We start from the raw sequence: 16,590 nt of genomic DNA, 5'->3' as shown, positions 1-16,590 counted from the left end.
TAGATTGATCATCCCCCCCTTTTGTATCATCTTGACATGTGCGAGCCATACGGCTGCTGAATTATTCAGCTCTTTGTACTTGGAATACCCAATGATCACATGTATGAAAATTTAGAAGTACTGAAACGCTGACTGGAAAAGCAGCAGATTGTAAAACCTAATTTTGTTTTGACTTTTAGTACCCTAAATGGTAACATTCAGTGAGAAGTATAAACCGGATGAAGTCAAAAGGAACAAAATCACAAAGCAGCAGAGAGCTAGTCATAACACCAAGCTAATTAGGTCAGGAACAGCCCTCCACCAGCGGGTCAAAATGTTTCCAGATGTCATTGGGAAACAGGCTTGGATCTTAATCAGATGTGAGCAGAGTTTGTTATGCAGACAGAGCCACACAGTTCCCACTTTCCACAGCAAAACTCAGCAGCCCAGACAGCTGAGAAAACGTCTATCAGCCACTATCTCAAAATCCAGAAGTATTCCCATGAACTGGTGAACATGAATTAAGCCTTAAAAGAAAATCATGGTTCAAGTAACTTGCTGTGTACTGCAACACTAGTGATTCCCACCTGTTTAGTACCTGCTAATTCTTCTAGCAGAGTAATACCATAAAGCAACAAATAATAATAATAATAAAAAAATTAAATGTGACAAAACCAAGAGAACTGCTATTTATTTAACACTGGTACTTCATTAACAATTAATCATACCCACCTGAAGGAAATTCCTTTGTTCACTACCCACCTACTCCAGGATCTTTTTGGACTGCAGTCCAAAAAGCATCATTACAAACAAACTCCTTCTTCATCTATCTGACAATTAAAATAATAAGACAAAGAGTGGCTTTTCATGTTCCAATTTACGATAAACCACTAAAAAACTATTTTAAGTATGATTCTTTCAATAGTCTCTTGAATGACGGCAATAAACACCTTGCAGTGCTTACTTTAAGCCTGTTTTGGTTATCTGATGCACATTCTTTCAAGAGTTTAACGTTACAGACAGTCACATTTTATCCACACTATAGAAAAGGAAAAATTCTGTGACAAGAATCATTATCATGTAATTTCTTTACACTACTTCAGACAATTTGGTGCTGGAACAACTCGTAATAGAATATTGAAAGTCTGCAACTATAAACAAGCCTTTTCTTAGTGTTCTAGACAACAATAATGTATAAATAACGCCTGCAGACCATTTGAAGTACATTTGTCTCAGCCTTCCTCCTTCACAAACAGCAAGGGTTATCAGAAGCAAATGCCTTGATTATATAAAGAAAACCTAAGTTGCAGCTAGGCTTGCTGACTTACATTGATCCCATTTAACAGAGCCTTACTGGATTTAAAGTGCTCAAAATAACTGTCTGGGTCACAGTCCATATGATAAAGGCCACCTGGTGAGGCCTCAGGAGCCCTCCTGCAGGGACAACTTGCCATTCAGATCCTCCAATGACCTCAAGCTAAACCAGAAGCAAATTCAGTAATTTGTTTCTCAGAACTCCAATTAACCTTAAATTGGAAGGGAAAGTAAAAAAGGGATCAAACATTCCATTTTATATCAAATAATAGCCATTTTATGGCAATACACAGTGCTCCCCATTTCCCATATCTAATATTCACCATGAAAAATCTTTTAAAACAGGACTTTTCAGAAAAAAAACCCAACTGTTCTTAAACTCTCTTATCCCCAGCAGTTGATCTAAAATGTCACATGGAAGTGTTACATTTTCACATAATTCAGTTAATCCAAATTTTAAAATGTCACAGGGAAGTGTCAAGATTTCTTACAGTTCTTTTCCATACAAGAAATCCTCTGGATATCATTTATGCATATACACACAAATACAGTTCATTCATGTGTACATTCATGCTCTATATATACACGTAATTCATACACATTTATTATTCATATGACACACAGAGATGATGGAAAAGACCAATGATGTAGGTCAAACAGCAAAAGAAAAAGCACTTAAGATTAATGTTGAATTGTCATGATACATTCTCCACCTCTATTCCTAACAAACCTGCCCCACTCCCAGTTCTCACCAGGCAGGAGACACTTTACCACTGGGAAACAACTGCAATGATGCTTTTTCAGGCTACCACACTATGCATCACAATACTTAAAACACCTTGCAGTCAAAGCAACTTTGATAACCATCTGAACAGCCAGACAACAGCAGCAGAAATTTCCTGGTATGTGTCAGGAAACACATGGACAGCCCATGAAGATTTTAATTATTACAAAATAAAGCAACATCCCTGGAGTTCCTCAAGGTGAAGCTTTACACCCACACCACAAATCTTCCTGATTTTGACACTCCTACCAACACTTGACTTTCCCTATGTATCAGAAACCTGGAAAAGGCAACTAGTCTATGTGGGGGAAAAACAGATTTATTTTGGGTGCTTTCATGGAAAAAGTGAACTAAATATTTTGTGTCTGGATCCAACAGCTGACTCTAAGTGAATTGACAAAAATTCCCAACTATTTTTATCCTAAGCCAAGTGTGCCATCTGTTCCTATGAAGTCCATCTTCTGGTAGCTACCGTACTACAGCATTATCCCAAAGTGCCATGTGATCAAGGACTAGTGCATATATCAAGAAAGATACTATGAGTGACACAAAGCAACACTCAAAGACAGTCATAACAATTAAAAAAACCCAAAGAAAAACAACACAAAAAAACCAACCCACCACCCACAAATAAAATCACCACAAAGCGCAAGCAGCCTTATCAAGGCCCCCTGCTAATACAGCTTTTTGTGTAGTGGTTATTTCACTCTGGTGCCTAAGGAAGGCTGAGCTCTGGTCAGAGACTTTCCCAGGGTGGAGATGCATTTCATGTCTTTCCTACACGTTATCTGCCTGTGCACAGTAACCTGAGCACTAAGGATGCCATTTCCCTCTTCTAGGTAATCTTCCTCACTGTTTTTCCACACAGTCAACATCTTCAAGTTAATCACAGAAGCCGTTCCTGTTTAACGCATGAGAAATACGCAATGTGTAATTTTTCAGTTCATAAAATGAAATAGTAATAGTTACAGATGGCACAGCAGAACATCCAGTTATCAGAAGTATAGGAGCTCCCCGTACTCCAACAACTGAATCACAAGCAAGTAACATAGGGTCCAGCAGAAATCAAGATGGATCATACTTCTTTTCCTGCCCTTATCAATACTGAACACATTTTTTCAAAACTAACCTACATGGGCAGATATCCATTTGTTCCTCTCACCAGAAACAGAATACTAAGAGAAATGAAACTGCAGTAAGAAACATAAATCTAAACATACTTGATATATTTGTTACTGATATGTGAGGCACACCAAGATCGTAAGCAGCTACATCTCCCCAGATACAAAACACTACCTTCTCTCTTGGTGTTTCTGGCTCTTTTGTGACAGATCCTCTCTCTAGCTAGGATCACAAATTCAGATGTCAAGGTTCTGCCCACCATTACCTTCTTAGTAATTCAACATATGATGCTGGCCTCAGATTTTTCTTTTTGCTGCTGTTTTGAGCTTATACTAGCATTCTGGGTAGGGGTTTTGTGGGTTTTTTTAATTGGAGGGGTTTTTTTGGGGGGGGGGGGTGTTAAAGCTAAAGTCAGTGTCAGGCAGTACTACAAGTAACATGCTTTGATACAGTAACATTGGCATACAAAACCTCATTTTCAGCATTGAAGAGATTTCCTCGTTACACATACAGTAACTCCCATTGTGAGACAAATAAGCTACTATAAAACCATAGTGAGTCTCAGACAGAATTCAGCAGTTACTCTTCTGTAAAAATCCCCTTTCAACACTTGAAGGCTGGAAAGAAAGTTGTGTTCCATGAAATCTGGCATTGTATCAACACATCTCCATGGAGCTGGCAGGATAGAAGTGCTCCAGAAACCAGCTTCAAGGAAAAAAAGGCGTTCTTACCACATACAAATAATCGCTAAAAAGAGGCTTAAGCAACTTTTTCTCCTAGCTAAAAATCATTGAATCACAGCTAAGATTACTGGGGATGCAGAGGTTATCAGTGATAACACTAAATGTTTTTAATCTGCTTTATTCCTGTATTTCAAATCAGTGCATTAAAATACCCCTTGTGGAACCTTTTGTCTGTCTTTTTTCAAGACATATATGTCTTAGCTTTTTTAAGGGTCTATGAAATTTCAGAACCTAACAATGAGTATTTGAAAGCATCACACTGATTTACACCTATGTCTGTAATTCTCCTCTTTTAGTCAATGTCAAGTGTGGGTGAATGTTAAGTGTGAGCTGGGATGAAAATAGTCTTACATAGTATAATAAAAGCACAAACCATCAAAATACATCAACTCCATAATAAAGAATAGCATGATCCATCAGGTTTTTCACCTGTGAGCCTCTGGGGATATTCAAAGACTTCAGAGACTGCATTAGCAAGTTGTGTGGTACAATAGGAGCATAAGCACCTTCAGAGCAGAATAGCTGCTGGTGATGATCCTGAGTCCATTTGCATACACTTTTTTTGGTAGGGAAACAGGAATATTTGTTCCACATTAGTGCTCTCAGTCTACAGCCTGTTAGATGCTGACACCATCACATCTGCTCCTACAGACAACCTTTTGGTTTTAGACTCGTGAAAGAGTTCATATACTTCACATCTGGGGTATTTGCATCATAAATATAATCCTGGATCCAAACTAAACCTGCAGCATAATACATCCTACAATGTTGTTTCAGCATGCTTTGATTTGCTATATAAAGGCTGAAAAAGAGCAGTTTTATTTTGTTTTAATTTTGTCAGGACAAGACGGCAGAAGAGAGGCAAATACAGGTTAAAAAGAAAAAAAAATCATCTTAATGCTGAAAATATGTGACAGTATTTTTTAATTATGCTTTCCTCCAATACTTACAGACGAAGGCTCCTTAGAAGAGGAGGGAATAAAAAAAACTATGTACAGGAGTCAGAGCTTCCTTGATCCTCTCACTCCCTATAATGCACTCAGCCACCCAATCCTTAGGGAAGGACCTCATCTTCCTTACTAACTGGCAGTCAAACACACAGCAAAATCCTGGCAATACAGCCAACTAAAACCACTGAAAGAGGAACAGACTGCCTAAACCTAGCAAGGCTGTAACTGCCAAGGAGCATCACAAAGCCTGTTACAGTAAGGTTACCAAACACCTGCATTCCTACAATATCTGTACACCGTGACATTAAATTTACTCTCCAAATGTGAGAAAGGCAAGAAGCAGCACCTCAGTTATACCACTGAGAAGCAAAAAGCCACTTGTGTGCTGGTCACCATCATCAAGGCCTGTAGAAGAATCAGAAATTGGACCTAGATCACACCAGTACTTAGCAACAAATGTTTCAACCACAAAATGAGTTATGTTTCCTTCTCAGAAGCAAAACCCAGTCATTGCCTTAAGATCTGCTCCACTTAAGGTTGTGCTTTTTAAGACAGCTGTAAGCCAACCACTCCTTGTTTTAATTAAATGGATTCTTTCTCCTATTCCTGTTTCAACATTTGTGCTATTATAGCTGCTGCTCCTGGCTGAGCTGCTTCTCATGCTGGAATCAGATTGGAAGTCAGCAAAAATCTAATCCAGGGGAAAGAAGTCAAAGCAGTTTACGGCATTACTACCCCTGTATCTGAGAGCATGGAAGTGATAGTGAGAGCATTCAATCTGCTTCAGGACAAAAGAAAAAATACCCAACAAACAAAGCAATTCAAGCCAAACTCCCATTTCATACCCAGTTACAGTGTTCAGTTGTGTAGGTGAACAGCAAGCTAAGCACAAGTGACCAGGTAACAAGACCTGAAAGACTAGCAACTGCTTCCTGCAAGAAATGGCACCAACATTGTAATATTAAAAGAATTTTAGTCGAGTCATAGAATACGCTGAGTTGGAAGGGACCCATGAGGATAGTCCAGTCCAGCTCCTGACCATACAGGACAATCCAAAAGTTAATCCGGGTACTTAAGAATGTTGCCCAAATGCTTCTTGAACTCTGACAGGTTTGGGGTCATGACCACTTCCCTGCGGAGCCTGCTCCAGTGCTTGACCACCACTCTCAGTGAACAACTTCTCCCTAACATCCAATCTAAACTTCCCTGATGCAGCTTTACGTCATTCCCTTGTGTCTTGTCACTGGACACTTGGACACAGGCTGGAGCAGCATCTCCCTTTCCACCCGCCTCACATGGAATTTGTAGACAGCAATAAAGTACCCTCTTCCCCAAGCTTACACACAGTGTCTTCAGATGCTCCTCATAAGTCATTCTCTCTAGTCCCAGTCCATCTTATTGGTAGGAACAGAAATCAATGACAATAAAGAGCTCAGAGCTCTTGCAATTTTCAGCCACTTTCTGCTGCTATATTTCCCAAAATCACGTAGGCATCCCAGCAAACTCTGAGTAGGTCAACAAAGACTTTACTGAACAGAAGAAAACAGACATCCCATGTGTGCATTACAAATTCTGCTTATCTTTTTAGCCACATAAGTAGTTTATGTCTGTATCCTTTCCATCTCTTTCTGAAAACCATGCTTTTAGTGAATGCTAACCTGGTATACATCGATTTCTGTGGTTTGTTTACAAAAAGAAACAAGCAGCATATACTCATAAATATTTAAGACCAAATTTCCTTTCAAAGAATGAAATATTAAATATGTACTTTTTGTAATAAGTATACAGTACTCTGAAACAGGAGCATGGATAGCAGCTCAAGACAAAAATTGGTATCGTATCCTCTTCTCAGGAACAAGAAGTCACTTATCTGATGAAAGGTACCATCACATCTCAAGAAAAGTAGCTGCCCTTAGCTCCTGGTAAATTGTGAAGGTCCCTTTTTTCTTTTCCAAGAGACTAAGATAGAATCAAGGATAAACCATTAAAAAAAATTAAGGAACCATTCTCTCTATGTTTTCGATCTAAAATCCAAATTTAATCCAAATTGATCTTGTAATTCATAGAGAACAGAACATTTCTTTACCTGTTTACCATTAATCACCAGCCATAAAATGTATACAAGTAGATTGCATGTTGAACTGATCACATTCATATTTCCCAACTGCATCTATCAGCATTCAGCCAAACACCTGACGCCACTCAGTTTTATACTGGTGAGAAGATGCCCTGCCCACATTTTAGAGCCACAGTCCAACCTTCTCCTCCTTTATAGCAGCCCTACTGACAGTGCTTTATCTCCTCCTTCACTACCATTGCTTCGTGCATACTCTCCACTCCAGTTGCCAACACAGCAACCAAGACTTGTGTCCTTCACATGCCCTACAGCTGCTTTCCTCTACTGACTTGGGCTCTGCTCTCCACACCTCGCTTCTGCAATGTCACATCTCACTATTACTTTGGAAGCTGCCAGCTGGTCCAACAAGAGTTGAGGCATTGGTAACTAAGAAGAGAGATATAAACTAATCCTTCCGACTACGCTTTCACCCCTGCAGTTTTACAATCCAGTGTCTGCCAACAAGCCCTATTTGGTACAAAACATTTCTCTTTTTTTTATTATTAAAACTGTTTACTATTCAGAGACAGATTTTAAAGACTGTTTCTCTCAGAAGAAAGAGTCCTGTAACTAAAAGAATGCTGACAGGCTACACCAGACAGCTATCTGCAAAGACTCAGTGCTCTATTTTTTAAGTATAAGGATCCATTAATGCCTATTTTAAATTGTTTTAATGCATAGCTTAGGCTACTTTGTAGCTGCAACCAGATAATTTAAGGGCAGTCTGTTTTATCTTGAAGGCTCTTCTCAGCAGTGCCAAGCAATGGGACAAGAGGCAACGGGCAGAAACCGATGCACAGGAAGTTCCAGCTGAACATGAGGAAGAACTTCTTCACTGTGCAGTGACCACACACTGGAACAGACTGCCCAGAGAGGTTGTGGAGTCTCCCCCACTGGAGACATTCAAGCACTATCTACACACAATCCTGTGCCATGTGCTCCAGGATGGCCCTGCTTGAGCAGGGAGGTTGGACCAGATGCCCCTCTGTGGTCCTTTCCAACCTTATCCATTCTGTGAAATACACACACTGCACATAAAAAATGAGGAAGCTTTAAAAGTTAATGTTTTATTTACAAGCAAAAGTATAAGACCACAATGAGTCTTGATGAAGCAGATTTTAATTTTATTCCTGAATTTAAAAAAGAAAGGGCAGCCATCTAGATCCTGATGATCACTGTAGTCTCTCGTAAACTTAAAGAAAGCAGCTTCAAATCAATTAGGGCACCTATTCCTCAAGAAAGAAAACCCCAGCTGATTATTTCCCCCCCTCCAGTTCCACAAGGGTTAGTACTGAACTTTGCCATGAGTTTGCTTCAAAACATTTTGCATACTGGACCAAAACACTTTCAATATTACCTATCATTAACTTGCTTTGAACAAAAAGACTTCTAGATATCCATTCTTAACACTGGTAAGTAGATTTTGGACCTAAAACATGTAGAAGTGAAAATGGGGCAGGCAGGGGGGGGAACCAGAGTTAAATCCTGGAATGTTAATGTTCAGGATGCTTTTGTTTTTCCTTTAAAACATACAACAGAAACAAAGAAAGATGCAGAATTCTGAAGTGAACCTAATCTAAGCTTGCCTCCCTCACAGCAGTGCTGCTGCTGTTACACCAGTGATAAAATCTTCTCCTGTGAAATACAATTATTAGTTTAAAACCCATTGAGCTGATGAGATCCCACAATCCAAGAGGAATAGATTTCTCAACTACAGCTGTGGCCAGCTGGCTGCTAAACAGAAAAGGGACTGCCACTGCCATCTCTGTGATGGGGCTCCAGTGGGCAATGCTATGGTTGTTGGCATTCCTCCTGAGGTTGAGAATCACATCAAACCAAGCAAAACCTGTTGTGACTGGAGACCAGGTTTTTTATGGACTGACAGGGTAACTGTAGGCACAAACACATTGACTCCAACTCTCAAAGAGTGTAATTTAAAGTTATCTGTGATTAGATGGATCTTCCATACACCCCACCAAATTATGTAACAAACCTATCAATACTTACATTGCTCTTACCTACACTTTAAAATAATCAATGTAATCTACACAGACTACAAGCACATATGGAAAAAAATCAAGCCATTAGAGACTAATCTACACACAGTTCAAAAAGTAATTTAACTACATCAGTTAAATTTAGAAACTGATTTATTTAATCACTGCACAGACAACCAAGATTTAAACCTCATCTTCAAGCAGAGCCCTGTGCACTAGCTGCATAATTCAGAGGGAAGTTATTATGATGCCAATCACAGAAGAGTTCAGAGAAGAGGCCAATGACTGCATTTATTTGCAGAAATGAAAATTTCCCAGTCTCAGACAGTGATAACAAAGAATATATCTATATGTGATGAGCATGCTAAGGCTCTCACAGTGCAGACACCAGTTTTAATACACAAAGAGAAGAAATTTGTTTACATCAAACCCATTTTTCCAGGCTGCAATTGAATTCAACACCATGCAGTCAAGTCCAAAATGTAGATAAGTGCATACTGAAGAGTTTAACCCCAGACAGGCAAGAGTTAAGCCCAAATATTCAGCCTCTCCTGACATCAAAAACAGACAGAAAACAAGAAAAGCTCCTAGAAAATGCATGTACCTCAAGATTGAAATTTGTGATCACTTCTCTATCCTGTTTTAAGTTAGTCTCTCCCAAAACCAGTTCTACCTCATTTTGGCTTTACTGTTTGAAATGCAAGAATTCTGTAATACTTTTGCCTTTCTCATAGGTCTTTTTCCATCCCCAGGAGACCACTGGGAAAACATTTGTCTTACTACTCCCCCCATCCACTGCTATGCAATTAGTGATCTGCAGCTTCTGGCTGGTCAAGTAGTCCAAAAACCTTGCACCATTCTCCAGAGACTATTTCTCTTCTGCCCAACCTACTTTTCATATTCACTCCGCCACATTCTTAGAGTCTTCCTTCCTTCAGGGAACTATTCTTAATGGTTTATTTTAAATCAAAAATTTAAGTTACTAAATAAATCTATAATTTAGCAGCCATGAAGATTAAAGGATACAGGTCACACAACTGAAGAGCCAGATAGCACAGGCAAAAGTCTTAGCATATAGATTTGATTTAACCCTGACTAAAAGTATCCAAGTTGCTTTCCCAGTAAAAGTATTTCCAAAGACTGCAAGAGTATTCACAGCACACAGCAATCACAAATACACTTTTAACACCTTTTTTCAAAATGTGTAACTGAATATGCAATATTTTATCTGAAAAACTAAGTGCAGAGGTGTATTTCTTAGAACTGCTTGTATGTGATGACAAAAGAATTCTTCTGGTAGTCTACTGAACTGACAGCTGGGGCTAGTAAGCATCAGAGGCTGTTTTCAAGCCCTGAATCTGGTACTTAATTCCCCACTACATGCTAACTTTCTGTGGAAGACACTTTTGTACTGTAGTGTTGTAGGTTTATAACAGAAGTTCAGGAAAGCCAGTGCATGCTACTCACACAGGATGGTATTCTAAGCAATCAGCAACGTTTACAAACATTTAATGTAGTATTTTTATCAACCTGACAACTTTTGGAGGCATTTATATTAGCAAAACACAGTAGGAAATCCAGAGAAGCAAGACAAGGCACAACTATAATCCAAGTGACAAACTGAGTGACTTAATTTCAAATGCCTCACTACAAATGCAGAACAGGTGAATTAAGCTGTTTAAATTTTTTATTATGACTTTTAAGTGAAATTCTTTGAATAGAAATCTTAAAAGAAAATATATTACATTTCTATAGAAATCAACCATTATTTTAAGTACAAGTTTCTCATTTTATTGATCAGGTAGTTTCCAAATTGTATGTTCAGTTAGAACGTTTGTGATACATGAATGATCAATGTTCAACCAAAAATTAGAACTTGTTTACTAGAATTAGGTTGTTGGGGTTTTCCTTTAATTTAAAGGCTGATTATTTTCAAGTATGTTCAGCACTGTCTTTATACACTCTTCAGTTACATTTAACTCCAGACTAGTTAAACACTAAACACTTTAATTAAACTCTACATGAAAGTTTGGCTTAAACTGCACAAAGAAACAAAATATTTGATAAAACTACACTGAGAACAAACAGCAAATATGTCAAAATAACTTTTAAAGTTTTATGAATAAATATAACCTAGGTAAAATATTCCAAACCCAAGGTTCTTATTCTTAGTTACTAATTACTAATTATTACTATAATTAGTAATAACTAATTCCTATAGCTTCTCACAAATAAAAGCAATGATGATTCCATGCATCATGAAATGCAACTCAAATATAACAGTGCTGTAACATTCACTGCTTCACTAAATAATAAGCAATATGCTAAACTACTAATCTAGTAGTGAAGCATATTTTCAATCTTGGATATGCCCATTTGGTTTACTCTTGGGGTTTTTTTGCAGACTACTTACATTCCCTGACACAGTTCCTCCACTTTTGACGTCTAGAGCAAGAGATCTTTTTTCCAAACGATTTCAGTACATAACTATCAGGTTACCTTTCCATTTAATGGGTAATGCAAGAAGGGTAAAGAGGGAAAGAGTGGGTTTTCTTTCACCCTTCTCCTTCAAAGGCTGTTGCCATATCTGTCCCATTCCTCTGTGCTCCATATTTCCTCCTGATTCCTTCACTCCTCAAAATGGTTTTCTATTTGACATTGTGAATGCACACATTTTCCAGAATAATTCTTTTTCCTAACTTAAAGTGCAATCTTTTTCAGAACATGTATGCTGATAAGCATCTTGAGTATCATCAAGTATATACTCAGAACTCAAAACTGAAATAAGCATAAGCAAATTTCAGCTGAGGGGAAAAGTGTGGCAAAGGATCATAGCCAGGGTTATAGACAGAGTCAGCTCTAGGACACAGGAGAACAGTACCCTTAACAACAGTCTCCTAAAGCACTGCTGCATACTTTACCGGTTTTCAGAGACCTTGAAGCAAGGCTGGCAGTGATTTCTGCCAAAGGCAGCACTGTGGTGTGCAATACAGGAAGAAAACAGTCTCACCTGCAAGTACCTAATACTACTTTTAACCTCACCCTCTCAGAAGGAAGAACAACAAATCTGCTTTTCAGCTTCTTCCCCTGCTCAAAAGCTTTCTCTTTCCCACTGCAGAAGCCAACAAGCTGCAGCTCCCTGGAAATATACATATACACACACTTATCACCTTTACTTATTGAAACAAAATTGTCTGCACTTTGGCAGTAGACCTTCATTAGCACCCCCCCCCCCAGGTGTGTCCCACCTCTTATGTCACACGGGGAAGTGCTACTCTTCCAGCAACACAACAGACAGTCCTCATCTAAAAGGCCCCTGGTGCTGAGTGTGGCAGCTGAGAGAGATTGGGGGCAGTGGAATATTTCCCCACACAGCTAGTTTAATATCAATAAATATAAATCTTTTATTATCCGTTGCACTTTGAGGCAAACGAACATTCAACCTCAGCAGATTTAGTTTAAATCTCTTAGACAATACATGAACAAAGTACAGATTATACAGGGTAAAAGTAATTAACAGATGCAAATTTATAAATCCAATATCTCATGAACAACCATGAATAAAGTAAATTTATTTTGGTTTTCTACACAATAAGATTAGTATTTAAATGCTACCAGTGTCCTGGGTTAGCAGTGCTTTTGACATTTGTTTCAGGGCCTAATACAGCACACCATAAACCTCCTTCACAAGGCTAACTTATAACCTTCTGGACAAGTTTCCAAAATTCATCACTGGTCTTCAGTTCGAGGGACTTATCACAGTCTTCAAAGCTATTTGTACTAGATTCACACAAATGCAAAGTAAGTGACAAGGAATGTTCCAGAAGAGCTCTCCTGAACAACCTACCATTTACAAAGGAGTACAGAATATCCGTACTGTTTACACGATTCAGGAGACAGCTGCTCTCCAACTTCCCAGCACACTCAGGTGGCTTTTTCTGCAAACAAAGACAAATTTAGCTTAGTCTTTCAGTAACAGAATAATTAACATTATGCATTAAAAATAGGTTTTGGTTCAGTGATCAGCTGGAAAAAAAAACTTAGTAAAATATACATGAGTAGAATGCAGACAGTTGTAATTGTTTTGTGCTAAATATTTCATGTTACAGCTTAATCTTTTTCAAGGTAACAAAATAGCTTATGTTATTTTATAATCAATTTTTAAATAGAAATATCTGCAGAGAAAGTAACATTTACCCACTTTAAAACTGTGAGGATGGAAAAATCATATAATGGCCTACTATAAAACACAATAAAACAGCAGGTTTAAGTCCCTCTGAGATTCTTCACAGCAAATTAAATATTACTAAACACAAACCCACAAAAACAGACTCAAAAAAAGCAATGAGAATCTCTTGCAAAAATTAAGTATTGAGATGTTTCCATGAAAATATTACAGTTCCTAGCATCAAGAGAACATTCTGACTTATAGATTAACATTTAGTCATAACCTTAATTTATAAAAATTTAGTGTTTTTGCAGTTAAGATATAAATGTCCTTTCTGCAAGAACTGTATAAAAATGATCTCTAAAATAGATCACTTGCTTATAGGAGGTTAATACTACTACCAGATTTTTAAAGGGTGCTATTATGCATTGTTTTGCCTAAATATTTTAGGCTATTAAAATTTCCAAGAGGAAAAAAAACTTCTTGATCTTAAGGACACAATTATAAACCAGGATTTGTAAGAAAGACAAAGCATCTAGAAGAGCAAGACACTGTTAAAGTCACCATATGATTTCTCAAAGGCAAGACAGCAGTATCCTGCTTGCCCACTGACACCCCCTGCCTTGCTCACTTTCCTTCATCCTCCCTCAGAATATTAGAACTTTAATGTGCCCAAACCTGGATTCCAGTAAGCACTGGTGCAGTAACTACCTATTCCAAATAAAATATTGCCCTCTAGTTAACTTGCTAGCAAAATCTACCAGTTTGCCAAGGTCTTGGTACTCACTTAAGTGTTTATGCGCTTAGAGAAAAAACTGTTTTGAAGAGACATTACAAAGGCTGACATACATATCACTAATTCATGTTCTCATTTCCAGGATAGGTGTACTACACGGGGGAAGTCCCTTCCAAACACAGCTTCACAATCCCAACTAAATTATGTCAGACAGGATCCTATTAGCTTGAGTTAACATAAGATGGACATGGACCTGCTGAAGAGATTCCAGGAGGGCCCCAATGATTATCAGAGGGGCTAGAGCACCTTGTCCTATGAAAACAGGAGCCTGGAGAAGACTCCAGGGAGACCTTACAGCAACTTCCAGAACCAAGAGGAGACCACCAAGAGAGCTGGAGATGGATTTTTTACAAGGACATGTAATGAAAAGGCAAGGGCAACTGGCTTTAAACTGAAAGAGGGTAAGTTTAGGTTATATATTGGAAAGAAATTCTTCACTGTGAGAGTGGTGAGACACTGGAACAGGTTGCCCAGAGAAGTTCTGGAAGTCTTCAAGGCCAGGTTGGATGGGGCTTTGAGCAGCCTGGTCTAGTGGAAGGTGTTCTGCCCATGGCAATGGCATTGGAACTAGATGTTCTTCAAGATTCCTTCCAAGCCAGGCTATTCTGTGATTCTGTAAGTGACTTCAACCAGCAGTGAATTAAGTATGCTTGTGGTTCAGAAAACAGTAAATCTGCTTTAGAGCAAATAGCACTACATTAAAAACACTACAGAAACGACACCATAGAGCACTTGTAGTACAAGGTGACTGGAACTTCATCTAGATCTTAAACTCTCTAGTACTATCAGGGTGGTTGAGAATGTATTGACACATTACATTATCCTCAGCAGCAAAGGCACCTTATGAAGTTCTCAGTTCCCCACATTAGCTACACATTTTTGTCCACACACTTTACCACTTCCATCATTTACATCTACACATCGTCTGTAGCATTGCACTACATAAACAGGATCCTTGAATCCATCCTGTGATGAAAGAACTCCTCACTCACATCAACGATATATGACCTATACAGGGATGGAAAGAAAGCTGAGAATTACCACACAGTGAGGACAATTCTCAGCTTTCACAGTGAAATCAAAACAAATCAACTTGACATATATTTCAGTATTTCAGTATAAATCAAGATGTGGTCAATGTCAAGCAGTTTTAGATCTCTTTTCTGTAATCAGATTTTTTTTTTTTTTTAAGTAGAACATTGAAAAAGACCCAGGATAAGCCAGAGAAAAAAGTGCTGGACTCTCTGTGTTCCACATTTAAGATACACAGCTATGATGAAAACACATCACAAGATACAGAAAGGAAAATATATTTTGGCACACCACTAACAGTCCAGCAAAGCCTATCTACTGCCACAACTGTGAAAACCGACACGTTCCCTTTTGAATGGATTCTTTCCTTCTTTCCCATTAAATCCCCAAGATGGGGGGGAAAAAAACCCCACAACAAAAGCCATTATAAAAGGATAAAAGATTCTTACTCATTATCAAGTACATCACCAACTCCTCTGCCAAGTGCCCCATTTGACGCATTCACTGACTAAGTTACAGAAAGTACTAAACAGTTTCAACAGGATAAGAATTTAGACATGCAGAATGTATAACAATGACTTCTGGCAAGAAATTTATATCCAACTGAATCTTGTTTAAAATCAATGTTTTAAAGCTTTCTAAACAGAACTCCTAGAAAAGAGGGTATTGTAGGCAAGCAATTTGAAGAACAAGCTATATGGCACACAGAGGATTACTTCAGAAATCCACATGAAAACAACCATAAAGGATTTAATGCAAGACATAACTTTTACACAGATTGAGTATTAAAAGTATCCAAATGGCAGGTCATCATGAAAATGGTGAAAAAAGGATTTTTTTTTTAAAGTCTGCTTTCTGGGGTGGGGGGAGGGTTTTTAAAACATGCTTTCATATATAGAGATCCAAAACTTACCACTATAGTTTGAATTCAAATAACTGCTTTACCAATGGATACACACAAAAAAGGAAGTGGTTTAAAACCTCAATACTGGTTTGCCTTGTTAAATTCATGCATGTATTCAATCTTAAAAGCATGAAACTCAATCTTGGAAGCTAGTGTAACTCTGCAACACACATTTGGAAAATCCAGACAGATTCTGAAATCTTCAAAGAGTAGAACCACACATCAATTAGTAATTAGGTCCCCCTCGATCTTAAGCAGTTCTACAGCGGGATGGGGGCTTTTCTGTAAAAGAGCCATACAATCAATTTCTTAAAACTAAGGGGCCTCTCAGCAGCACATCCTAAGGAGCTTTCATGAGGTTGATCGAGACAACTCAAAAGTTTCTTATCTCTAAACTAGACTTGTTCCATATTCCAGTCTTAAATTTGGGCACAGAACAGGAGCAGCATAAAGACAAAGCAGGTCATGTTTTCCAGGTGGTCTTTAATTAAAGATTCTCTTGCTGTTGTCTAGTCCGAACTCTGAGTCTCCACGGCATCCAGAAATGCAGAATTAGTTGGGATAAACACTGTACTTGGAGTGCAGAGAGCAATCTGCCCTTTGACAAGCCCTCAAGGGACAATTTCCCACTCTGCATGTCCTTGAGAACCACTCTGACAGCCAGACTTAGTCACAACACCCAGTG

At 38.4% G+C, this 16,590-nt stretch overlaps 1 protein-coding gene across 4 annotated transcripts in view; it reads right to left on the bottom strand.

Moving 5' to 3' along the window:
• WASF3 (WASP family member 3) overlaps nucleotides 1–16,590 on the bottom strand; it is a 65,769-nt gene that overhangs the window by 33,632 nt on the left and 15,547 nt on the right. For 3 of the 4 annotated variants that reach the window (XM_048294938.1, XM_048294941.1, XM_048294937.1), the window contains one exon: nucleotides 12,853–12,943. The gene's annotated coding sequence lies outside the window, so the exon portion shown is untranslated. Of the gene's footprint in view, nucleotides 1–12,047; nucleotides 12,145–12,852; nucleotides 12,944–16,590 lie in introns of all 4 variants that reach the window. The other variant, XM_048294939.1, reaches the window with a different exon arrangement.

This window comes from Corvus hawaiiensis, chromosome 2 (assembly GCF_020740725.1).
Source record: "Corvus hawaiiensis isolate bCorHaw1 chromosome 2, bCorHaw1.pri.cur, whole genome shotgun sequence".
NCBI lineage: Eukaryota > Metazoa > Chordata > Aves > Passeriformes > Corvidae > Corvus > Corvus hawaiiensis.
Note: the sequence above shows the minus strand (reverse complement) of the source record. Positions and strands in the feature narration are given on the sequence as shown.